Below are 25,928 nucleotides of genomic sequence, written 5' to 3'. Positions count from 1 at the left end.
GGCTAAGGATGGGTTTTTTCTGGATAGCTGACTGTTCAGTACACTTCAAGAACACATATGCTATTAAAACTAGAGATGCAAATACAATAGTTGGATTTTTTTTTTAATACCCAACATTAAAAACATTGCCCAGCTTTGAGTTGTATCTTATGTTTCCCAAACACGATCCTACTCACCAGACAGGAGTATATGCTTAACAGGTCATACCTAAAAATCCTGTAAAAATCTAATGACTAGCATAAGCAACTTCCATCTTAAGCAGCTTCCACCTTTACTGCCTCCCAAGCACATAATAAACTGTTCTGCATTAGAAGAATCATCAAACAGTAAGCTGACAAATTAGAACATAATCCCACTGAACCACCCTCATAAAACCCAGAGTTCCAAATTTAGGGCAAAAATTAAAAGGTCACATTTTATATAAATTCTGTCACAGTAGGTGCCTTAAGTGTTAAAGAATATTGTGTAAATTTTATACTTGCAGATAAAAAGAATTCCCAACATGCAACCATTGCACTCAAAATTATCTTGCATAATTAAGGGCAGTTCAACATCCACAGCTGAAGATGTGAACTACAGCTCTGGAACCCTCATGAGAGCAGCAGCCAGGGAAGTGACAGCCCAGCTGAGAGCTGAGCACAGGCAGCAGAGGCAGCATCTGCCCTCCCTGCTGCTGCTGGGCCCAGACTAATCCAGACAGACCCCAGCAGAGAGGTTCAGCTGCTCACCCACGTTCTGTGCTCGGCCACATCCCTCTCATTCTATGGGAAAGGATTGTCACCACTCTGATGGATTCTCCTGCATGGAATGTCACAATTCCCTGTTTGGGAGCTCCCAGAGCTCTGACCCAACTGAAAAAGCAACTGCTGGGCTGAAGTGACTAATGTGTCATTTACTTTAAGAACCATCAGAACACAATAGAGTGTATTTTCTAGTCAATCTGGTATACATACATTTTTTAATACAAATAGTAGAAGTTAAATGGACACAAACATTCCAGATGTAGCTAGTTTTGGTGACATGCTTTATTGACTAGCATCAAGAAGCACATAAAATATCAGCTGTTGTTCAAAACTGGTACACCATTCCTACAAAATATACAGGACAACATAATCTGTGATTTATTTAAATGATTCTCTTCCTTGCAGTCTATTATTGTCTATCAGCACTGTGTTACTGATGAACCATACTTACTAAAAAATCTTTCATACAGTTAAAAACACCAAAAAGAATAAAACAAAATCCAACCTGTCCTAGTTTACTGCCTTCACTCACTTAGCTTGTGCTGTTCTCATTGTGCAAGCAGTCCTTGCCAAAATAATTTTCATTTTTGTATCCACCACCCTGTTTGTTGTCTGAAAAACGTTAAAGGCACAGAGCTTCAAAGACTATCGGACATTTTTAATGAAGTGTCCTTAAAACATATTCACAGAGAAAAAATGTGAAATAAACATGTCAAAATTATTCCTGGATGCTGTCCAGCAACCAGCTGTGGCGTGCAGTCTGTGCTAACCCTGGGAACATTCTTCTTTCTCTATGGGCCTCCAGCTTTGTCTTCTGTTCCTACGGATATTTGTATTCCAAATGCATTCAGTTAAATCTCAAACTAAGCAAGACCAAACTGAATTAGTACTTCAAGAGGAAAACAATTAAGCATGACCAAGCTTTTAAAGCAACTACGTTTTTTTGGTTTGACACACAGTACCTTTTCATTAACTTACCATAAAAGCCATGCTGTGGGACACCTACACTGCTTGAGTCATGTCAAGCCTTCAAATTTTAACACTCAAGTTCTGCTCACTTACAGCAATTAAATAACCAAACATCGATTTTTTTGAATAGCAGCACTAATTCCTACCTTATGTCCGAATCCAAACTTTGCTAGTCATGCTCAGTGTCTGTAGATTACAGCAGAGTTCTAATTATTTAAGACACTACTCAAGCATGCACATAGAGTGTGAAAAAAAGGCAAAGGTCACAGAAGAAAGGCTAAGGAAAAGTGGGCCTAATGCTTAGCAGAGAAGGTGAATGAAACCATGGAAGAGGCTGAGGCACTGATATAACATTACCAAGAGTAGATGAAGGTGCAGTGGTACAAATGCACAGGATCAGAAGGATGCATTCAGTAGTGCTGAGAGAGCTGATCAGTGTCACCACAAGGATGCATTCTATCATTTTTCAAAAGTCATGGGAGTCATGGGCATCAAGGGAGATTCCCAAAGGCTGGAAAAAGGCACATAGCCATCTTCAAGAAAGGCAAGAGAGAAGACCTGGGGGACTACAGGTCAGTCAGTCTAATATCAGTTTACAGAAAGAGTCACCCCATGCAGCAGTACAATGTAGGTCTGACTTGCCCATTCTCATCAGCATTAATTATGTAATTCTGCTTTAAATCTTCACTGACAGCATACTACTATCAGCCTTTTCAAGGTGCACTTATACTTTCTAAATTTGGGCACATTAGTTCCCCTTCACCTCCAGCCTTCCAAAATTTCTCCACTCTTCCATGATTTGTTAAAACTCAAAATGAATAATTCATACAGCTTCTAAGCTTTTTTTCTTTTTTAGTATCTGTAGGTGTCAGTGCAGCAGATTTAAAAACATTTAACATTAATAGTTGCTGGTACAGTGATAATACATTCTTCCCATCACTAATGATGGAGGTGGTGAGATGTAAAAGCATCATCCCGCCTCTTTCTGAATACAGAACAAAATATTTATTGAATATTTATGCCTTTCTCTGCACAGCAGAAATTTATCATCCTTGCCCAGTATTGGACTTCTATCACTACTAAGCTTCTGTATCCTTCAAGAACATCCTCTATATTTAAAGAACTCTATTGTACTCTACTGCCCACAGATTTTTATTAATAACTTTACCTCCTTAATCTCCTGTCTCCAGCCCATACAGTGCTTGCCATCATCAGCTCCCCATTCTTTAAAACTGGATTGCTTCACTCCCTTCCTTACCTTGTTTCAACCAAACAAATCATGTTTCCTAAGAGAAGAATTGTTCTGGGAGTAACTAAATTAACAAGTAGGTGTCAAGCAAGTCACATTTTTATGCTCAAGTACTCCTTGTTTTTAAGTCTGCTCTTCTTTTAAAGATTAAAGCTGGAGGTATGTGCATGCAGAACTTGTTCTTGGCTCCCAACCTGCAAAATTAGATCACAGCTCCTAACAAACCTGCTCTATTTATTCTACATGCCTCGGAAAGAAAAACCTGTACAGAAGACAACAGAATGGCTTTTATTTGTTTGAAAACTGTCAGATAGATGTAAAGAATTATTTTCGAAGCTTCAAAAAATTGATTAGTGGCCAAGTGATTTATCAGCATAAGCTCCCCATACCTGCAACAGGCTGAATTCTCATAATTTTTCTTTACTGAATACAGAATGACTTTAAGAAACTGCTCATCTTTCTAGGATCTGAATTACATTGATAAAAAGTCTCCAATATATTTTTTCAAATAAAAAACACTGGCACAATACTACTCTACTTGTCTTCTGAATGGTGAGAACTGTTCAAGCAGGCATCAGAACATTTAATACACAAAACCACAGAAAAGTCTGTAAAGTTTTGCTGTGACATTTCATTTTTCAGAGGTTCTCTACTGAACATTCATTAAACATATTTTAACATACAAATTATTTCAGTCAGCTATAGTGTTCTTTACACAGCTGTGATTTGGTTTTTTAATCTACCATTTTGCTTTATCTCAAAAATTTGCACTAAATAGCAAAATATACAAGCCTAGACACAGAACATGGTATCTTTTAAGATTTAGATAAGGGTTTTAATATGGAAAAAACATTACCAAATGTATTTCTGTAAAAACAAAAATCAATGCTTCCCTTGCAGCAAAGCAGAAAACCCTGCATATTATTTCTACCACATTCACTTCTGCTCTTCAAAGTCATTCACCTTTCACTAGTAGTGAAATAATGTAAGATCTGAGTTTGTAGTTTTGAGATGTGCACTGGGTGAATGCCAACAATCTGCATCGTCCTCTGTACCAAACACTGATTCATCCAGCTCAACTACTTCTTTTTAGGGCACTGGAAGGGAGGAGGGGAGATTAAAAATAATGGTGATAAGTGCCAAAGACATTTTGCACTTTTCTTCTAAGCTATTTCTGATCTGTGTTAATTCACTTGCTGCATGCAGGCCTCATGGCCCATACCATGTAAATGTCAATGATCATGCCACAAGTCAGAACTTGAATTAACCTTAAAAATGAAACACAAAATTGCAGTGACAAAGAGTTCCCCTCAAACCCACAGTCCTGTGATGAATCTAAAAACATAAGTATTTCCATTGATGACAGTTACCTTCAAAGATAAATAAGCAAATATTTTTTCAGGATTTCTGGCTATATATGTATTTAATTTGCAAGCATTTTTAAAACTGTTGACTGCAATAGCTGTAGCACATACAGTATCCAAGTAGCATGAAAATTCCAAGACTGAAAGCCAAATTCATTTTATACAGATGTAAGAATTGAGCTTAAGTTTCTGAAATGTAAAGTTTTGGATGGAAATTTTAGAAGAAGCCTCCAATAAGTAAAAAATTTAGACAATATATATACATTTACCAGATGACAAAATATAAAATGACTTCAAACATGAGAGCAGATGACAAGAACAGGACTCTTTCTCTACAGAAGAAACACATAATAAGGATATAGTGTATTCTGTTTCCTAACATCTTTCAAATTGCTAAATACCTAGTAAGGTTCTCTGTTTTCCTGACTGTTAATCTAAAACCATAAAATTAAAAAGACTTAAAAATACAGAATCAGTCCCTGAGTTGGAAGGGACCAACAATGAGCATGAAGTCCAACTCCTGGCCCTGCACAGCACCACCCCCAAGAGTCACACCCTGTGCCTGAGAGCATTGTACAAACACTTCTTGAATTCCATTGGGCTTGGTGTTGTGACCACTGCCCTGGGGAGCCTGTCCCAGTGCCCAGCCACCCCCTGGGTGAAAAACCTTTTCTGGATTCCAACCTAAACCTCCCCTGACACAACCTCAGGCCATTCCCTCATGTCCTGCCACTGATCACCAGAGCAGAGATCAGTGCCTGTCCCTCCTCTGCCCCTCACCAGACTGCAGTGAGGTCTCCCCTCAGTGTCCTCTTGCCCAGGCTGAACAGACCAAGTGATCTTAGCTGCTCCTCACACGGCTTCCCCTCAAGGCCCTGCTCCATCTTTGTGGCTCTCCTTTTTATGCTTTCTAACAGTTTTGTATCTTTCTTATATTGTGGCACCCAGAACTGCCCCCAGCACTCGAGGTGACGCTGTCCCAGGGCAGAGCAGAGCAGGACAATCCCTCCCTTGCCCTGCTGGCCATGCTGTGCCTGATGCCCCCCAGGACAGGGTTGGCCCTCCTGGCCCCAGGGCACTGCTGGCTCAGGTTCAGCTTGCCATGGACCAGGACCCCAGGTCCCTTTCTGTGGCTCTGCTCTCCAGCCTCTCATTGCCCAGTCTCTACATCCAGGGTTGCCCCATCCCAGGAACAGAATTCAGCACTTTACCTGTTGAGGTTCATGTGGTTACCCAGACCTCTAATCTGCTGAGATCTCTCTGCAGCACCTCCGGCACAGCATGGCCAGCTGGGCAAGGGAGGGGACAGTCCCTCTCCACTCTGCACTGGCCTAGCCTGCCCTTGAGGCCCCTGTGCAGTTTTGGGCACCACAATGTAAGAAAGACAAAGCTGTTAGAAAGCACAAAAAGGATCCTTCACCAAAATGTGAAGGGCCTTGAGGGGAAGCCGTGTGAGGAGTGGCTGAGGTCGCTTGGTCTGGAGGAGACTGAAGGGAGACCTCACTGCATTCTACAGTTTCCTCACGAAGATAAGAGGAGGGACTGGCACTGATCTCTCTGGTGACCAGCGACAGGACCTTAGGGAATGGCCTGAAGCTGTGTCATGGAAGGTTTAGGCTCAATATTAGTTAAGGTTCTTCACCCAGAGGGTGATTGGGCACCGGCACAGGCTCCCCAGGAAAATGTTCACAGCACCGAGCCTGACAGAGGTGAAGAAGTGTTTGGACAATGCTCTCAGGCACAGGGTGTGACTCCTGGGGCTGCCCTGTGAAGGCCCAGGAGCAGGAGTTTGATGAATTTGATGATCCTTGTGGGACCCTCCCAACTCAGGATATTCTGAGATTCTTTCTATGCACCAATGGGAAACAACATAATTCATCAACATTTTAGCAGTACTTAAGACTCTGTCATATAGAGTTCAAGTCAAAAAAAGCCATGGAGATAAATGTGCCCTTAAAAATCCAGTCCAGAGGAGCTCTGTGACTGAACAGCTTGTGAACACTGAAAGTGAGAAACCACTGCATTTGAAAACAAAGCACCCTCAGTTCTACCAAACGTGCTGTTACACCGGATGTGTGTCAAATTTGTTTACATGTTACTTTTTATAGCCAGTTCCAAACTGAGGCACTTAATCTATCCTAAGATAAGTAAAATGAATTAATTACTATCAAATCCTAGACACATTTATGCATTTTGTCACAACAGTAATTTACGTCCTCCCTAAGAGAGAACAACTCTGAATATAAAAATACATTTGTCTGCATTGTCTGAAAGCTTAAAAGCTCCCCTAATTCAAATAATTCCTTATTTCTACAGCAGCTTGTTAAAACCAGAGCTTCTTTCTCTGCACTAAATACACTTAAGGTTAGGTCCAATTCTTCCCTGCACCACAACTATATGCATCACCTTGCCTCTAGTACATTACAGACATGGAAGTCCACAAGAGTTTTATGTTAAATCACTAGATCAACATGGACACACACAGAGGATAAACAGAACCACCTTACATCCTGTACATGACTTCTACACAAAAAGCAAGAAGCAATTCACATAGACTCTGAAACCACAAATTTTTCATGGAAGAAAATTCATTACCACTCAGGGTACTTTCCACCATGAAGGTGAAATTCATAATAGAGAGTCTGGTTGGTTACATTCTAAGTATTTTACAAAACTAATTCAAAGCAGGTTACCTTTAATTACAAAACAGTGAGTCAGTGAGTAATTCTTCTCTGCCTTCATCTAAGCAGAAGCAAAATTAAACAGGTAAAGTGAATGGCAAGATGAACTATACATTCTGTTAGATGGAAAACAGGCCTCAGGAGGGTTTGCCTCTCAACTAAATCTAAATTCATCAGTATGTTCATAATTTATAGTCACAAGTGAGCTGCTTTGGAAAAAAAAAAAAAAAAAGCTTTAACCAAAGTATTACCCTGCTGCACAGAAGCCTATCATGTTTGCAATATGCTGCACACATACCCAAGTCGATATGCAAAGGTAAACCCACTTCATACAAAGTGTTCTAACAAATCCCAAGTATCTGAAGATGACAAGCAGACCACAATAAAATGACTATGTAACGGGAAATTACAAGCAGCATCCTTTTCTGACCAGTTATACTCTCCTAGTGCTTCATGGTTTTTTTCACATAACTACTCCATAAATACTTTATGCCAGGACTGGATTTCTCCGTGTAGAATAATACCCCATAAGAACATCGGGTTCAACAACAAAAACAGACAGATCTGACAGCCATGCTCCCAGTTACATGATGGAATATGCAAATAAGAACTGGGCAGCATACTGACTGCATTCCAATTGTAACTTAGGCATCAAATTTAAGACTTCTTTAAAAGATTAAATACATTTTCATTAAAATATATTCTTCCTAACTTTCACTAGCACAGCAGCACAGTCAACAACCCACATGCAAACTATTTTAATTTCTATTTATATAGTAACACACAGACATTGGCATGCATGAGAATTAAATAAGGGCTCAAACTGATACAATTTATTACCTACAAAGCATCTTCTTCTAGGTATGATCACATAATCCCATTGAGCTCACAGTTACACATTCACAAGACTTCAGTCAGTCAGTTACTGGGAACACTTCTGAGTATCCGTGCTGCAAGTACAATAATACAGCTAAACAGAATTACCTGCAGCCTGAGAATTTCACAAAGCAGCTAATTAAGTTAGTAAGACTAGGATTATGACAGAAAAGTTACCTATAACACAATAATAAGATAATGAGATTGCTCTTAACTGAAGTATCAAAATTCAGGCTACTTCTTGAACTAACAGAGCACAGAACCTCGAACTGCTTTCTCTGACATTGTCAGTAAAAAAAAAAAAAAAAAAACAAAAAACCAACACAACATTCACTAGTGTCAATGTATCAGCACATTACAACTCCTCACACCCTAAAAAAACCCTGCCATCACAACCTTTCATCTTTCTTGGCACGGTGAGAAAACAGCATAAAGGTCATGGAAAACAAACTTCACTCACATTCTTACAGGTGTCTCCTCCACATTAAAGCTGAAGAGCAGCACAGAAAACCTTTTGGTGCCTTTGCAGAACAGAACACTTCAGTTCCCACACCTCTGAAGTCAACATTTTTCAGTAGTATACAGTCACTTCTATTTAAAAACAAAATAATACCTTGGGTTTACTGTTTATATACTAAAATTGAAAATCAGAAGAAACACAGGATAACTGAACTATGTAAGAAAGACAGAACTGAGTAAGATTCTGGGGTTTTTTCTTTTTTTTTTTTTTTTAATATGCTGCTACTGCAAAGAATTCAAAAGAAAAGATTCCTGAAGGCTCAACTAAGTAGTTCTACATTCAAACAAGCTTAAAAAGATTTGCCAATTATATGGCCAAAAGTAAGAAGCTACAGTCAAAATCTTTTTTATATCATAACCTATTTTCCAAATGTATTAAGAAAAAATAATCTTCAATGTGAACTCAGAGTCATTCAACCAAGATTCAGCAAATTCTTAACCCACACACTTGATTTGTGATGTATTTTGGCTGCTAATTCTGACTCTGAAAGAGTGATGTGCTACCTTATTATTATTTTTTAAAAGATTTCTCTTGGGATTGCAGAGCAAAGCAATGAGCATGTAGCCTATCTTCCACAGGAAGGAGAGATTTTTATCCTCAAAAACAGGAGGTTCGCCCACATGATCACCTGGGACAAACTTGGCCAGTGCAAGCAGGCTAGAAGGTTATAGGAGCCTGGGAATGTTTAACATCAAGAAAGTAATTACAGCCCAGCAAGATCAGAAGGAATTACACAGGAAATGTGAACAGTAACCCTTTCCTGCCAAAAAAAATCATGAAAAAGTGAGCTCTCAGCTGCCAGACTATAAGGCTGCACAAGCCAATTGCAAAATGCAGGACTGGAAAAAACACTATATATTACCAGACTATAAATTCCCAATGATGTGATAAAGCTACACCTACATGAAAAGAACAAAACCCCTGGTCTTTCTTCTTGCCATGTATATGCAGTATAATTAAAGCCCAGAAGAAACATGAAAAAGTTGCAAACAACACACAAGAATGGTCAGTTGTCTCTTCTGGAATTTTCTTTTAAATTTACGCTGACCAAACAGTGTTCCCTCTAAAAGATGGTCAAATATCTTGTCCTTATTCAGTCAAGAAAATATGTAGGGCATTATTCAAGCAAGAATGCTAACTCTCTCAGTTACCTGTTCCATAAAATTAATCTCCCAAATTCTGAAATAAACCCCATAATTCAGCAGAATGGGCTCAAAATACTTCATGCATTTGCTGGTGAAACAATCTCTATTCTCTAGGGACACTGAGTGACCTGATTGTAGTTCAGGCAAGTTAGAAAGCCTTCAAGTGTGATATTGGAAAGTGAACAGTGATCACACACCTGTCCTTCACACAGAACTGGGATCCATTTTAGTGAGAGATTTTTTCCTAAGCTACTCAATAAGGAAAACAACATTCCTTAGAATCTACCAAGACCTAATGCTGTACATGACCCCAGTCAGATAAGAGATGAGCAATAAAGCAACCAAGCACTACTGTTTTTATTAATTTATTGATTAAAATTACCATAAACATATCCTCATTAAACAAAAATATGCTCCTCTAAAATGAGTCCTAGTGTTTTACCTGCTCTACTGAAAAATGAGGTTAAAAGATACTTTTACAATAAAAAAAAGAATCAGTGAATTACCTTATTTAAGCAACAGACTTTTTCAGCTGTTCTTAAAATTACAAATCAGAACAGCATCATGACACATTGCAGTGCCAAAACCAGTATATCACTTTAGCTTCTTCCCTTCCAACCTTGTGACACAGGTGTTCCCCTCTACCTTCCTTTACTACCAAAGCCTTTCTTTTCTCATCTCTTCTGCTGGATTATGTTTTGTTTCCTTTTCCTTGCCTTCACATCTAAGGTGGGTGGGATTTTGCCATCACTAAAGCCACATGCACAACCAATTCCTGCACAGCTGAAGTCTACTCAGCTACCTGCTCAGTGGAATCTCTAAATAAATAAAATCAAAGGGCAAAAAAAAGAAGAAAATACAAAAGCAGCATATGAGAATTTCAACTACAGGTATGCAAATAGGGCAGAGACAGTGCAGTAAAGAAGCAACAAGGACAAGAAGTAATTGCTGACATTACAGCCTGCACAAGTAATCATAACTCCCATTCTTCAGCAGATAAAACTGAAACATGAAACAATTATATTTTCTATTATTTTACTGAGATGGAAGCTGAAAAGAGACAAGCATTGTGACCTCACTCTGGAGACAAAGGGAAAGTTCCATCTTCTCCTGCACTAAACTTAATCCCACTTCTAAGGGTTGGTGATTTGCAAAAATAACCTGAACTAGCTTTCCCAGTCAATACACGTTCTTCAAAGATTAAAGTCACTGCTCCTAAATTTGTCTGTCTCCACAGCAGATTAAAGATTTAGCAGTACAATATTCATACAAGATGTTAGCCAAAAAAAGCTGCAGCAGTGGATGAGCCACTAGTTTTTCAATAGCTATAAATGCAACATGAATCTATCCACAGCAGATAAACTGTGTTCTGTTTGTTCATCAGTCAGAAAAAAACATTTCAGTACTGTTGCAAGATATTCTATTTTCAAAGGACTTGTACATGTGAAGCAAAAGTACTCCTAGTGACACTGTGTGGTTTTCTTCAGTTCAATGTGTTTAAAACCACAGGCTATTTTGAGCCAGGTGAGCTGACTGCAGTCTGTCAGAAGGCAGGAGCTGCCTACAAGGGCTATTACTGTGCAAAGGCATTGGTGGCAACAGCCACGGGAAGGGTTCCCTGCACCTCCCAGTGTAGGCAGCACGTCAGAATCTGAGCATTCCTCTCATCAGGAATCTGCCACTGACTCATCTGCTGCACCCTGAAGCAGCACTGTGGCTCACAGCACTGGGCACTGCACAGGATTCCTTTGCAAATTGACATTTTCCACCTGGCCACATCTGCTCTTTGTGAAACCTCTGCAGAATCTGTATCTGAAAACTTATAGGAGTTGAACCCAGTGATCCTTGTAAACCCCTTCCAACTCAGGATATTCCACAATTCTAGTGTACCACTGCAAGTAATGATCTTTAATTGGGAGGTTACTAGCACTCATCTTATTTCTAGAAAGAAATGTAATCAACTTTAAAATCCTTAAAGTAAAAAATGTCCTATTGTGGGCCTGTGAAACCACTTTGTAATGAAAAAGTGAATTCCAAAGATGCTATCTTTGAAAATTACTATGCTTCTAAATACAGTTATTTGTAATATGACTAGAAATAGAATAGAAATGTAAAACTTCCTCTTTTGGGGACATCTACAATCAGCCAACCTAACATGAATTAATATTCCCACCCAGTGCCTTCCTTACGGCAAGTATACACATTAAACATTTTGTCCTTCCCAATCCAGAGAAGCTTTCTAAAGATAATTACCAAAAACTGAATTATCAGGTAACTACACCAGTGACACACAAGCCTTGGAGAGAGAGAGGCCAGTAAAGAAAACCTGCAACCATTCTCTGTAAATCTCCTCCATCAGACAAGCATGGCTTTTCTCTCTCAACCATTACTAACATCTATGAATTCTTTAGGTTTATTCATTAATTTTGCAATTGTTAATTAATATCTTGGAAGTGGTCTTTCTAGTGTTTCATGTTTGAAATAATATGAAGAGAATTCAAATAAATAGTTTTCATTATTGAACACTTTAAAACATAATCCCACTTGGACAAAAAAAAAGGCTCACATGCCCAAGTTAATTACATCTCTCATCACTGAAATCCCTCAGGGTTAAATAAGACTCAGGATACTAAGCCTGTCCTAGTCCCCTGATGGAATACTTGCAATAGTCTATAGGTACAGACTACTTTACAAATTAATTTTTTGCATTTTGTTTTCTAGGGAAAGATGCTTTACAAATTCTCAGATATTACCATCAATACATTATTCTTTTTCCTTGACTGGCATTTTATGATGATGGTCAAATTAAAACACATTATTCCACAACTATGGGAATAATAGTTGTGGAATAATGGGTTTTAACTAACTGCATAACTAAGATATTATATTTTTGATTTTTTTGCTTTTTCAAAATGAACAGCTTCCTGGAACAGGAAGAGACTTAACCAGAGCAAACCAGTTGTATACTCAGGAGTTTCCATCAATTTTGTTAGCGTTATTATTAATCTAAGGAATTTTTACGCTTCTCAAAAGCTGATCAGCTAAATCTTTCAAAGATATCTATATTTCTGTAAGTGTAGAATAATTTTAAAATTCAAAAAGAAAAGCAAGTTTGGTTCACTTTAATCTTGAACATGAACAAAGCTTTCTTTCAAAACTGAACAGAAATTTCACTTTCCAACAAACAGCAATATTTTATACCAAATATTTGAAGATTTTTAGATGCAAAAAACACCTTCAAAAAGGTTTCAAAACTTCTGCAGTGAAGTAGATCAATTAAACCTTAATAACATCCTAGACCAGCTCTCCTCAGAGAGCTACCCAGCTATACCCAGCTATCTTCAAACAATGCTAGTACATTAATGTAGGTTTGAGGCTTGCACGAAATCATTAAAAGAGAAATAAAACAGGTACAACCTTGATCTAGCCTAAACACTCTACAGTTTCATGCTTCTTTTGAAGCAAAACCTTATCATGGAAAAGAAACCTTACAGATACCTAATTACTTAAATCCTCTAGAACACAGTCTTTAAATACAGAATCCAAAACATAACCATTTTTCTAACTTTTATAATGTGGTCACAAAGTCTTTCTGGCACAAAGAAATTTGACAACCAGGTGAAAAATAGCTGTAAGAAATTAACTTCAGGGCAAACATAAATGATGCTAATCAAACACACCAAAACTGTTAGTTTCACCAGCTCACCTTAGGCAGCACTTGCTCTAAACTGGTCAGAGGTGAAAAATCCTGCACTGGACTAGACTGAGTGTCTGAAAAACCCTCCCAGCAGCTGTTGATCAAACCTTATCTTTAACGAAGATAAGGCTTCCTTATCTTTAACGAAGTCCAGAAGGCTTCGCTCAATCCTCTTGGAGCAGCTCTGACCACAATTATCCCCAGGCCTGTCACTTTCAAGTTACTGAAATTAGCTGTCTAACCAAGAAACTCAACATGCTACAGCCAAAAGGCAAGTTAGTCCTGTGTTCTTTTAGCAGTGCACTGACATTTTTCTTCAACAAAAGACATGGGAAGGTTTGTTCTCAAACCTGAACAGCAGCACACTCTGCCCAGCACTTTGTAGAGGAGAACAGAGCATGTACATTATATACCTTACACATATGATGCTTCTGTCAAGTGACCCCACTATAATAATTGCTTTTTAAAATAAAGTCAGACTTCATATCCTTCCTAAATGCACAATAACATATATTCCTTTTATTTCAAATCTCATCTTCCCAGCAAATTATAAGAGCTACACAAGATTTCAGCTTCAGCACCAGAACAGAAGAACCAAAGCAGGAGTCAACGTGGTTTACTAAAACACTAATACAAGATCAGTGAGTGCCATCTCAAGGAAAAGTACATTTATAGATCTTACCCTCTAGATCACTGTGTAAATAAAACTTTTTCCTCACAGAAAAAAAAAAATTCCTCCAGAAATTATCAAGTACATCATTCTACACATACAACAACAGAGAATTGGCAATTTTCAAATACAGCAACATGCAATCAAAATTATGTAAATATGACATAAATTACATCATGTTTATGTTTCTATAAACTATACTGTGGCAATATATACTCTTGCAGTGCAAGTAGGTGGTGAATGAAAAACAAAGATGTGAGAAAGAAAGACAAACAAGCAATCAGGCTGCTAACTAACAAATTACACCAGGTATTTTCAGAAATGGCCTTTAATAAGGTAAGATTTAAAGAAAGAAGCCATCACTGACTTTCAGAGCATTATGTTAATCTACAGAAGTGAAAAGAAATAATCCAAAGCAAGAAATTTCTCCAGGATCCCACATACATCTGAGACACACCTGATTATGTAAAGAATGGCAACATGCAGCGGTGGCTTTTAAATGCGTATTTTTCAAGCAGTGACAATCCAGAATAGCAAAGTTTACTTTTCAGATGTTCCAACTCTAAATAATGTTTAAAAGTTGACTGTTACTTTAGACTTATCATCCCTGGCAGAGTACCTCTCAGTTACTAAAGCTTTTCTGCCTTGACAGGGGAATTCCATTTCTAGGATTCACGCAGAGAAAATGTTTCAGTATAAATCGTGGCTATTCTAAGCCAGGAAAATGTCCCACGGATTGCTAAGTTACCATGCTTCAGGCAAGTTCCCTGTAATTAAGGTATCAATTATAATTTCACAGGCATGTTTTATTTTATAAATAAACTCTGTTTCCATAATTTGAGCTGTGGGACAGAATGTCTGCGTCAGTGCATCAACCCTTGCAGCACAGCAAGTTTTGAACTGCATGCCAGCTCCAAATGCTATAATATGGATTCTAGCATGGAAAAAATAGGAGGAAGATTTCCCTCTCACCCCCAAATTCCCACAAGCCTTCTGAATTTTCTTATTCCTGTCATGGCACCTCCATGACATCTGCTCTTTGCTGCTCTAGAGCCAAATACAACAAATTTAACTCAATCTGCTGCTAAACACACCAAAAGTAAAAACTGCAGCCTGCACTAAACAGAGAGAAAAGGGCATTTAAGTGGGAATGAGAAAAAGCCTGCTCTGCAGTCTTTTCCTGTTGAACACTGCTCCTGATGCTTTTATCACAGAGTTTTATATTTGAGTTTGATAGAGACTGAAAGCAAACAGTTTCTAGGACTTGAACCATGCCAAGAGAAAAGACTGGCAAAGCGACAAGCATGCTCATTTAATTAAGATACCCCCACTGCTATTTTTATGACTTTTTACATACTTGCTGGGAATTGGCAGGCTGACACAGAAGGCCAGCGTTAGCTCATTTCATCCTCCCAAAATATTCCATCACTAGGTACAGAACAAACTTGTGTACTGACTCCAATTAAATTACTGCAGGAACACCAACTTCATGTATGAGCCCAGGCAACAGAAAAATCAAAGCTGAACAGAGCAGTGTCTCATGAGTAACAAGTCACACAAACAACTGGCCTACATAAATTCTTTCCAATTTCATGAGGAGCCTGACATTAATCCCCAAAACCTCTTCTCCAATATCTACATCTACAAGAGAAACAAAGTAAATCAGTGCACTCTACAAAAGGAAATTAACTTCAGGACAAATTACCTGGTGGGTGTCTCACCTAGATATAACCCAACACAGAGAAAGAGAACAAATAAGTGAGATACTGTAACTCTTTCTCCCATAAACAAACTAGGGATAGACTTAATTCCTTCACTCACACCACCAAAACATGGTTTTTAGATGAGCATTATTAAAAATCATGATAGAAAAAATAATTTTGCAAGTGACAAAAAGATGAGGGATTATATTCTTTAAGGAGAAAAGGTAACCTGAGCCTGTGTAAATATTCTTGCACTCTAACTCATTCAATTTCATTGGAATTTTTCTAAATTAAAATTATCCCTACACTGCAGAGCTCATTCTTACCAGTTTATTAAGAAATAGATCCTTTCTCAAGTTTCCTTTCTCACTTTGTCACCCGAATTTCACAGAATGTCCCCTTTTTCTTATAGCATGAACCAAAAAAAAACCAAAAGCTTTTGAGTTATCTCTCAAACCATTCATCTTCCTGTGTGTACTTGTGTTATACTTGTCCATATTCCATGCCTTTCAAAGGCTAAAGTCTCTTTTTTCCAATTTATCTTTATAAAAGCTAATTTCCATCCCCACAAATTATATTTTTAAACTCTTCCCTGATTCCCTTCTTCTCTACATCCTTTTTAGAGGCATCCAGCACCACATCCACTGTGTTGGCATGCTGTATGACAGTAAGATACTGATTTTTACCACAGCATTTTATACTCCATCACATTTTCTTTAGTTTGATTGCAAGTATGAACACAGGTACGAGAAGTAAAGAGAAGAAACAAGATTTTTAACACACAGTCCCCTACTTTGAGTATGTGGCATTACTAGCATGCCAAGACGTCATTTGGAGCCAGGCAGTCTTTGCTTTTTTGTCCTTCAGCATAATTTATTCTTTGTATCTCACCCACTACAGACTGCAAATCTCTGTCATTTGCCTATCAGGGTACCCTCCCAGAAAGAAAACTACTGGTTTACAGGAGAACACAAACACACACTAAGCAAAGGTAACTGCCCAGGACTGTTTGCTTTTAGGTCTTCAAGGAGGAACCAAGTATGCTTTGGCATAAAAACAAGTCAATTTTTCAAAGGGTAGGTCTGCTGCATTTTTTACTAAAACTGTAATAAAAAAGAAATCATACTATGGAGGACAAGAATATTCTGCATCCTACTTACTCTACCAGAACTATGGAAAATATATAACATCTCTGAATTAACTTGCTAAACACCATAAAATCTAATAGATACTATACTGGCCCTTACAAGGTGCAATCCAGCCAAAACTACAAAAAGTTTCTAAAACACAGTGCATTACATTTATAATTTGAAGATTTAAAATCACAACAGCCTATCACTATTTTTCTCTGGAAGCTAAGAAAAACAAGACAATCTATAAGACTTTTTTCTCAATGATGAACAATATTGTAAAGTTTGCTTAATATTGCTGTTTGGGGAAAAACATAATAGAGCGATTGACCTGACTCTCTGTTCTTAAACACTCCGCTAAAAGAACAAACTGTTTGTGAAAATAACAAAAACCAGCTGAAGGCATTTGGGTGGTCTCCATTTGAGTCCTGTAATATAGAACAGTTCCTTTTTTCTAAATCCAATACTGATTTGTTTTCCTGCTTCAGTAAAGCCTCAGAATCTGCTGATGACAAAAGCAACACAACCCACTGAACATCCATATTAATTTACTGGCAGGCTGCTAACTTCTAAGTGCTTGATCATCACACACAGAGTACTACACTTACAGACACAACAGGACTATGCAGGTTTCTATAGACTGATCCTTTTTCATTCCCTAACAGTATTTTGAGGGGTTGTATAGTTTTATCTTTAGGACACTGCACATGATTAGCAGAGACTAACGTTGGGTAGTTCAGCTGTACTGCCCTGCTTCCCAAAAACATGGATCTACCTTATTGCTCCACCAGCAGTTCTGTTTTGATGGAGCTGAAGAAGAGCAAAAACTGTCAGAACTTCATGTCTTGGTGTATGTAGCACTGTTTGAAAGGACAGCCTGATATAAATGTGAGATCACACACCCTCACGATCAGCAGACTGCAGTCTCCCTTAGGGGGCCAACCAGTCATGGCCAAAAAAATCCACCAAAATTAAGTTCTGTGTCATTCAGCAGAAGACTGAAGTGTGCTCAAAACTATAAAAATCAGTAACATTTTTTGTAAAATCCCTATTTTGTACAGTTCATCCCAAATAACCACAAACATACATATAAGAGAAGTGGCAAAGAAGCACAGGTGTAACAGCAATGACATCAGCCTAAGCTGTAATTTGTCACCGTACACCATTTTCACAGTGTTGGCCCAAAAGAAGAGACACAGTCCCTTGCAATTGTCCTTCACAGCTGAATAGTGCACCTTTGAGGGGTTTTTTGATTTGGTTTCTGCTTTGGGGTCATGTAAAACCATTAAATAATTCCTACAGACATTTCAGCATTCAGCTACTAGCAACAAAGGGCTTCATGAAAAAGACTGAGTATGGGAACACAGCTCTGACTGCTCTGCCACTCACACTTGAACAGCAAAAATATTCCCTGGAACTGTAATTTACAACCAAGCTAATATCCCAAACCAATTTCAGTGATAGATCCTAGTAAGTTTCCCAGAAGTTGTTTCCTTCCCCCCAACAAATTATCCAAGCTGCTTTCCATCTCTTTAGCACCTGCAAATACCCAAGTGAGCCACAAGAACTCTCCTGTCTCCCCAGTGACTTGCTGTGACTGAGGCTCTTCAGCAGGGCTGAGACAGCCCAGCTCTGAAGCTCACCACATGACCTCTTCTTGGCATTAACCATGACACTTTTTCTAAACCAACAATCCTGGGTTTACACTTTCTAAAAAACAATAAACTACTAAGCCACAGAATGAAACATGATGCATACACAGAAATTAACATCCTATAGCAGCCTCTAGAAGTAAAAGTCACACTTCAAAAAAAAAGCATGTTTATGATTCAATACTCCATAATTTTATCCTTCATGATTCCATGAAAAAAACCCCTCATTTTTCTGCAAAAATAAAAGTTTAACCACAAATGAAGTGACCACAATGTACTACAATTCTGAAAGATGGACTGAGCTATTGATTACATTCTTTCCTTTCCATCTGTGCAACAATTCAAGGTGAACTAACAGCTAAGTACTAAACTTCTCCTGGCATTAGGACACCAGCCAGCTTCCCTTTAAACAAGACTTTCAGTATTGCATAGCCTTCAAAAAGATGCAAGAAAAAAACCAAAGAGAAAAAGGACAGCGCACAGTTTAGGTGAGGATAACATTCTTTCCTAAAATGGTAAAAGACTGAAGTGACAAAGCAAAGAGAGTCTTTCCTTAATTGATGCCCTTTCACATCCTTGTTCAATACACAGTACAGTTCTACCACAGTGAGGTTTATGGTGTTTTGATTATGTTCTTGGTATTAACTGGAAGAGTTATCAGACTACAATGTATTGCTACACAAACCACACTAACTTTCCTACAACATTCAATTACACTAGAAATACCCATGAAATCAGGCCTTTAAAAAAGTAATGCTTGAATACTACTGACACTAGGTTTAATGAGCCAATTAGGGACAAACTAATACCAGAAAATACAGTACTATAGTACAATAAGTCAAAGACACAATTAGCAAATATCACACTTCATGATATTTGAATAGAATGGTTTTGACCCAGTTGTTCTGTGGTTTCATGAGGTGACAAGACCAACAGTCATAGAGCAAATACAATACAAAGACAACAGCATCTCAAAATGCCATTTTAAACGGGTAGCAAGAATCTCTTTATTGCATCAGCACAAGAAAAAAATGAAATTTAAAAAACAACCCACAATTTTTTATTTTTAAAATTAAAAAAAAACATTAAAAAAAATAAAAATCTCTGTCATATAATTTAATGGTGGTTACATTGTGAAGAAGTCTGTAATTCATTTAACTTTGACAAAAACATGCAAATATACTCCATGAGAAAGAGCTCAATTATTACTCAATCAGCACTGTTCCTCTTATTTGCCAATGTTAGTCTTGTAAAAATATGTGGTCATGTTTTAAATTTGTTTTTAAAAAATCTTTTTAAGTAAAACATGTTCTGGATCTCTGTAAGTGAATTAAAACACCAACATAAAGTACTTAGCAAATAAGGTCCATGTCTTGTCTTCATTGCAAATAAGGATAAGCATCAAAACATACTTTCCTGCTGCTGAACCACTAATATCTTTTATGGAAATTATAAAAACAATCAGTTTCACTGGAGTACAAGCCCAATGGAGTACACCCTCAATGGACTTAAAGAATTTCAAATGGGCAAATAAACAGCAACTCAGATACAGAGGCAAAAACTGTCTTTGTGTTCAGATGGACACAGAATCAAAACCTAAAACACTCTGTAAAGATATTACTGTAATCTTTCAACATACCCACCTTATTTGTCCTGCTGCTGCTATGACCAATGAAAAGTTTCATCCATCTTAATTCCTATTTCAAGGAAATAAACAAACAAAAACAGAAAGTTCCAATATCTCAGGAAATATATTAGCAAAGGACAGAAAATCTATAATAGAAGAGATAAACATTTTAGGAAGCAGTGAATAAACAAGAATCCTAATAAAACATGTTTACCACAATACAACAGCATCTCCTCTGAGGTACACCATACACTAACAGGACTTTAGACTAGAGATTATAATAATAATATCTGAATAAATATTGCTAAAATTACCAATGAAAGTTCATACATCTCTGATTTTTCCATCCACTTTTAAAACTCTGAAGTCTCTTTAATTACAACTGCAGCAATATTTCCAGTCAGCTTCCAATCCAAGTTCTACACTCAACACTTGGCTATTTCACTTTGACCTGACACCATCTACCTCCTTAGGTGCAAATAAATACATAAAACCATCACCAGTTTCATATAGACATTTAAAACATTAAATCACTTCTATAAATGTTTTACCTGTGCACATAAAAATGCTTGAAACAGTCCAAGTCACTGATGAAGAACACTCCTCCCACCTAGCACAACATAATCCTTGAACCTGTACATCAAAAACATATGTGTGACAATCACTACACATTTCTAAGGCTTCAGTGAGAAAGTCAGAAATATCTCATATATGCTCTCCCCATCACTGCTAGTTCTGATATTCTCACTCACAAATAAGATGCAGGAAACATAAGAAACTAGTATTTTCTTCATTAAATGCTTTGAAAAACATTTCAATTATGACTTCAGCTATCCCAATCTATTTCTTTAACAGCCTGCTCAAAAGCTAAAAGCATTTGCATAGTGCTGGTTTTCTTCTGATCCTCCAGTTATCATTACCCAAGAATATCTTTAGAATTAAATGCTAAGAACATTAGATCATTACAAAAAAATACTTTAAATATATGACTTGCCATACACTTTATTTCTCCCTTTTCCTTTCTGTCTTTTGACGCTCTAAGACAGAAAAATTCCAATTCTTCTAGCTACTGAAGCAGAAAAAAAATGCACTCATCCCTGATGTATTTTGCTTTACATAAAAGTAACTTTGAAAAATATTAAGTTAAACTATTACTAAAAATAACTAGCTACAATCAAGTTATTGAAGAAACAAAAAACCAAAAGAACAACAGCTCAGTATTTTGATTGCTGAATAGTTTTGTGTGGAAAAAAACCTGCAATAAACTACTGTGATCCAAGGGAACTGTGCATTTACCCTATGTTATCCTCCTCTTTCCTCTTTATTAAGGAATAATAACATGAAAGACCACTTTTAATGGCATATTACAGGTTCAAATAAATTAGTATGAGAAAACTCAAGATTATAATTAGCTTAACTATACAGCATTTAAGAGCTAGGCTGTTGACTGAGACTTTAATATACATTAAAAAGTTACAACAACAGTTATATTGAAGAAGAAAAGAAGTGAGCACAAGACATACCACACCAATTTTAATTTAGGTACAGAACTAGACAAATCTTTTAACAGAGTATGACTTTTGGGCAAAACAAATTGAAACAAGCCAATCTTTCATATTGTTTTAAAGCTGCAACTCTACAGACATTTGCAGAGTCTTTTGAAAACTTTTATGTGGCTTTAAAATGCTTCCCTCCTTGTATTATCTCTGCTAGACACATCTGATCACTCGGAACCTAGGATTTGTTCCTGATGTCATTATTAAAAGTTCCAATGGATTCATAAGCCGACAGGCCTCAGTAAGTCGCACACAAACACTACACCCATTTACTGCATCCATTTCTGCAGCCACAGGACAAAACGCCTTTGGCCGTCAGTCCCTTCAAACCGTGAGGAGCCCAAGAGGGCTGCGCATCGTATTTGTACTTTTATGGAAGCAGCAGTACGGTTATGAAACATCGCTCAGGCTTGGAGTCAAGAGCGGGGCGCACAGCTCTGACTCACGCTGCCAGGACAGCACGGGAGCCAAAGGCTGCCCCTGAGCCTGAGGCACCCACTGCCACCCCTCACAGAGGTCTCGCTCTATGGCCATCACTGAAAAAGCGTGAGCTGTACAAGCAACCATCGTGTCCTGTAGGAACCGGTCATACGCGGCCTTTCTGCAGGTCTTTATTACAGCATCAGCACCGGCAACGGCAGTCACGCCCTCTCGCATATTCCGCACCCGCGGGGCTGATACCCCGGGCCGGGCTGCGGCACCCCCCGGGCCGGGGCTCTGGCACCCCCCGGGCCGGGGCTCGGGTGGCCGCGCTGGCTCAGGGCTCGCACGGCGCCCCCGGCCGAGCCCCGCGGGCCCCGCACGGCCGCTCCTGGGCTCCGGCGGCGGGAGCCGGGCAGGCCCCGCACACACCTCGGCGGCTCTGGCGACGCTGCCGAGCCCTCCGCGCCGCCCGGCGGTTCGGCCGAGCCGCGAGACCAGCCGTGCCGTACCGGGGCGAGCCAAGAGCCCGCAGGCGCGGAGCTCCGGCGAGGAACCCCTCGGGCTCACCGAGTGAGGGCCGGAGGATGCGCCCGCCCTGCCGGGAGCCGCCACCCCTCCGCCTCTTGCTTCCCGGCCCCGCGCCGCCAGCCGGCTCCGCAGGCGGGCAGGGAGCGGGACAGCCGCGCCCCGGCGCCGCCCGCCCCCAGCCCGGGCCGCGGCCCCACCGCCGCGGGGGGACGGAACTTACGAACACCCGCCGTGCCCGGTCCCGCCTCCGCGGCGCGGGGCGGCGGCGTCACCCCGCGGGAAGGCGCAGGGGCGGGGCCGCCGGCGGGCGGGCGCTGTCGGACCGAATGGGGCCGCGGGGCCGGGGCTGGGGCTGGTTCTGCGCCCGGGCTTCGGCGGCGCTGCCCCGGGGATGCGGCGCTGCGGCCTCAGGCAGCGCTGTGCTGAGTGAGGCCTTCCCTCACCGTCCCAGGCAGCCACTGGCTGGGGGGAAACTGCGCTCCAGCCGGTCCCCGACAGTGATGGTTGTCAGGCAGTGGGATAGGGGGGTTTTGGGGGACAAGGCAGGAATCTCTAAAAAATATAGGAATTGTGCTGGAAAATAAGCATAAGAGACTTGAAAGCACTGGGTCAGAGGGAGCGCAGATGTCTGAACATCAGCTGACCTGAAGGGCAGAGGTGTCCAGGCCTGTATCAGCAATAGTGTGGCCAGCAGGATGAGGACAGTGGGATGAGGACAGTGATTGTGCCTCTGTACTTGGCAGCAGTGAGGCCGTGTCTCAGGCGCCGGGCTTGGGTTTGGGGCCCTTAATTTAAAGCAAGCATTGAGGTACTGGAGCCTGTCCAGGGAAAGGCAGCGAAGCTGGTGAAGCATCTGAAGGACAAGTCTGATGAGGAGCAGCTAAAGGGAGCTGGGGGTGTTTAGTCTGGAGAAAAGGAGGAATAGGGAGGACCTTATTGCTCTTCAGAGCTACCTAAAAGGAGGTTGGAGTGAGGTAGGTTCCAGTCTCACAAAGTAACAAGTGATGGGACAAAAGGAAGTGGCCTCAAAGTTGTGACAGGGAAGGTTTAGTTCGGATATGAAGCATATTATGTTGAGGATCCTCTCAGCCTCATACAGCATGTACATGTAATCAGGCCTAGCTAGCATGGGTTTATTAAAGGCAGGTCCTGACTGACTGACCTGTTCCTCTGTGACAGGGTGATCCACTTAGTGGATGAGGGAAAGGCTGTGGATGTGTCTACACATCCTCTACTGGACATCAGTAAAGCCTTTGACACTATTTCTCACAATGTTCTGGAGAAACTACTGCTCATGGCTTGGACAGGTGTGTCCTTCATTGTGTAAAAAATGTGTTGAGGTGGCCAGGCCTAGAGAGAGTTGGTGAAAGGAGCTCCATCCAGCTGGTCAATGGTGGTGTTCCTCAGGGCTCAGTGTTGGGGTCAGGCACATTTAATACTTTTATTCATGATCTGACTGAGGAGACCAAGAACACCCTCAGTCTGCGTACACAGTTTGAGTAGAAGTGTTGATCTACTGGAAAGTCAAAGGTTCTGCAGAGGGATCTGGACTGGATCCATGGGGTGAGGCCAGTGGTACAAGGTTAAAGAAAGCCAAATGACCTCTACTCGGGTCACAGTAACCCCTGCAGTGCTACAGGCTGGGGGGAGAGCATCTGGAAAAATGCCTGGTGGAAAAGGAACTGGGGGTATTGGTGGACAGCAGCTGAACCTGAGCCAGTGAGTGCCCAGGTGGGCATCAATCTCTTCTGCCAAGTAACAAGAACTAGAATGAGGCCCCAAATTGCACCAGGGGACGGTTAGATGGGATATTGGTAAGAATTTCTTCTGCAGAAGGGTTGTTAAACACTGGGACAGGCTGCCAAGGGGCAGTGATGGAGTCACCATTCCTGAAGGTATTTAAAAGATATTTAAAAAGGTGTTTAAAAACATTGGGCCTAGGGACATGGTATAGTGGTGGACTTCATAGTGCTCCGTTAACAGTTGGACTTGATGATCTCAAGTCTTTTCCAGTCTAAATGGTTCTATAATTCTGTGGTTCTCTGAAAGGAAAAATGAAAGTGTGACAGAAATAGGATAATATGGGATTTAAGAGAAAGCTGAAAGGAGAAGTTATTTGGGCAGAAGAGAAGTGGGAAGGCACAGAAGAAATAAGCAAAGTGTATAATGTGTAGATGCGGAAAAAAAAAAAGAGAAGCAACATTCAGAATTAAAAAAAAAAAAAAAAAAACAAAAAACACACTCTTTTCTTGACCTTCCTACCATCTCTTCTACATGTTTCTTGTGGGGAAGAAAAGGACTTCTGTCTGTACCACTTCAAAGTTTATTGGACGTTGAGGCCACATCCTTTTCCAGCCTCATCCTGTGATGCAGGACCGTCTCCATCTTCATGAGCTCCTCTTGCATGTGCTCTGCCAAGACACCCCCATCTCCGTGAGCCTGCACTCAGCACAGCTTTCTGCCATAGCCCTTTGCTGGAAGAATGGGTGACAGGGATCCTCTAGCCACAGCTGGAACAAAGAATTTGTGGAAAAGCATTGACACAGCTTCTGGAATGTGGGAGTAAGGGAAAGGAGGAAGTGGTGTTAAGCTGAGAATTTAATTCTGATGGTTTTTGCTGTCATGTACTTAGCATCATGATGCTGCTGTGATAGTAAGTCCAAAAGCACCAAAAGTGGAAAAAGAAATTGGTGTGGCAGAAGGTAGGAGAAATATGGAATGTCTTCCAAATAGTCACATTTCTTTCCATGTACCTAAGGCTGAAATTTGAACTCAGTAGCTATAGGGAGCATGCTAACAATTAAAAATAGATTTAAAATGCTTGTGCAGTTTTCTGAAAACCGGTTTCTGCAGCTCGCTGCAAAGTGGCAGCTAAGGCAGCAGATATCCTGAGTACCTGACAATTTTTTCTAGTGTAGCCAAACAATAAAAAAGAAGTTCAAAGATTAGGCTCCTTTTGAACTCAGATTTCCTGAAATTAAATGTGAATCAGAATTAGTGATTCTGAACATAAGCACAGTTTTGTGAATACAGTAACTGCATCTTGGCAAGTGAATTTGTGGTGATAAAACAGGCAGACTGGCTCAAAGTCATTTCAGAGCATTTATGGTATGGTACTTTCCTTCAGTCATGTGTTCCACTTGGAAGTTCTGTATCTGAAATAATTGTTCTGGTGCTTCAGAATACTTCCTTTAGAAGTCATTGACAATTTCAACAGGAACTGAAGTTTAAAAATAAACATACTTATTCTTCACCTTTATGTACCAGTAAAGCTGAAGTGGTTTGTAGTTACAGAGCTTATCAAATACAGTGAATTTGAAGGTGAATCTTCCAAATGTTGTTAAATAATTGTATTTCCTTTTGGATTTATACAAGTACTAGCTGTTGCTTACGCA

At 39.8% G+C, this 25,928-nt stretch overlaps 1 protein-coding gene across 4 annotated transcripts in view; it reads right to left on the bottom strand.

Moving 5' to 3' along the window:
* Positions 1 to 22,772, bottom strand: part of ZNF438 (zinc finger protein 438) — a 52,601-nt gene extending 29,829 nt beyond the window's left edge. For 3 of the 4 annotated variants that reach the window (XM_058807086.1, XM_058807094.1, XM_058807104.1), the window contains exons 1-3: positions 22,573 to 22,772; positions 20,578 to 20,659; positions 20,043 to 20,096 (exon numbers count right to left, since the gene is read on the bottom strand). The gene's annotated coding sequence lies outside the window, so the exon portion shown is untranslated. Of the gene's footprint in view, positions 1 to 20,042; positions 20,173 to 20,577; positions 20,660 to 22,572 lie in introns of all 4 variants that reach the window. The other variant, XM_058807113.1, reaches the window with a different exon arrangement.
* Between the last annotated feature and the right edge of the window lie 3,156 nt (positions 22,773 to 25,928).

Source organism: Ammospiza caudacuta, chromosome 1 (genome assembly GCF_027887145.1).
Source record: "Ammospiza caudacuta isolate bAmmCau1 chromosome 1, bAmmCau1.pri, whole genome shotgun sequence".
NCBI lineage: Eukaryota > Metazoa > Chordata > Aves > Passeriformes > Passerellidae > Ammospiza > Ammospiza caudacuta.
This window is presented reverse-complemented; position numbering and strand designations above follow the sequence as displayed.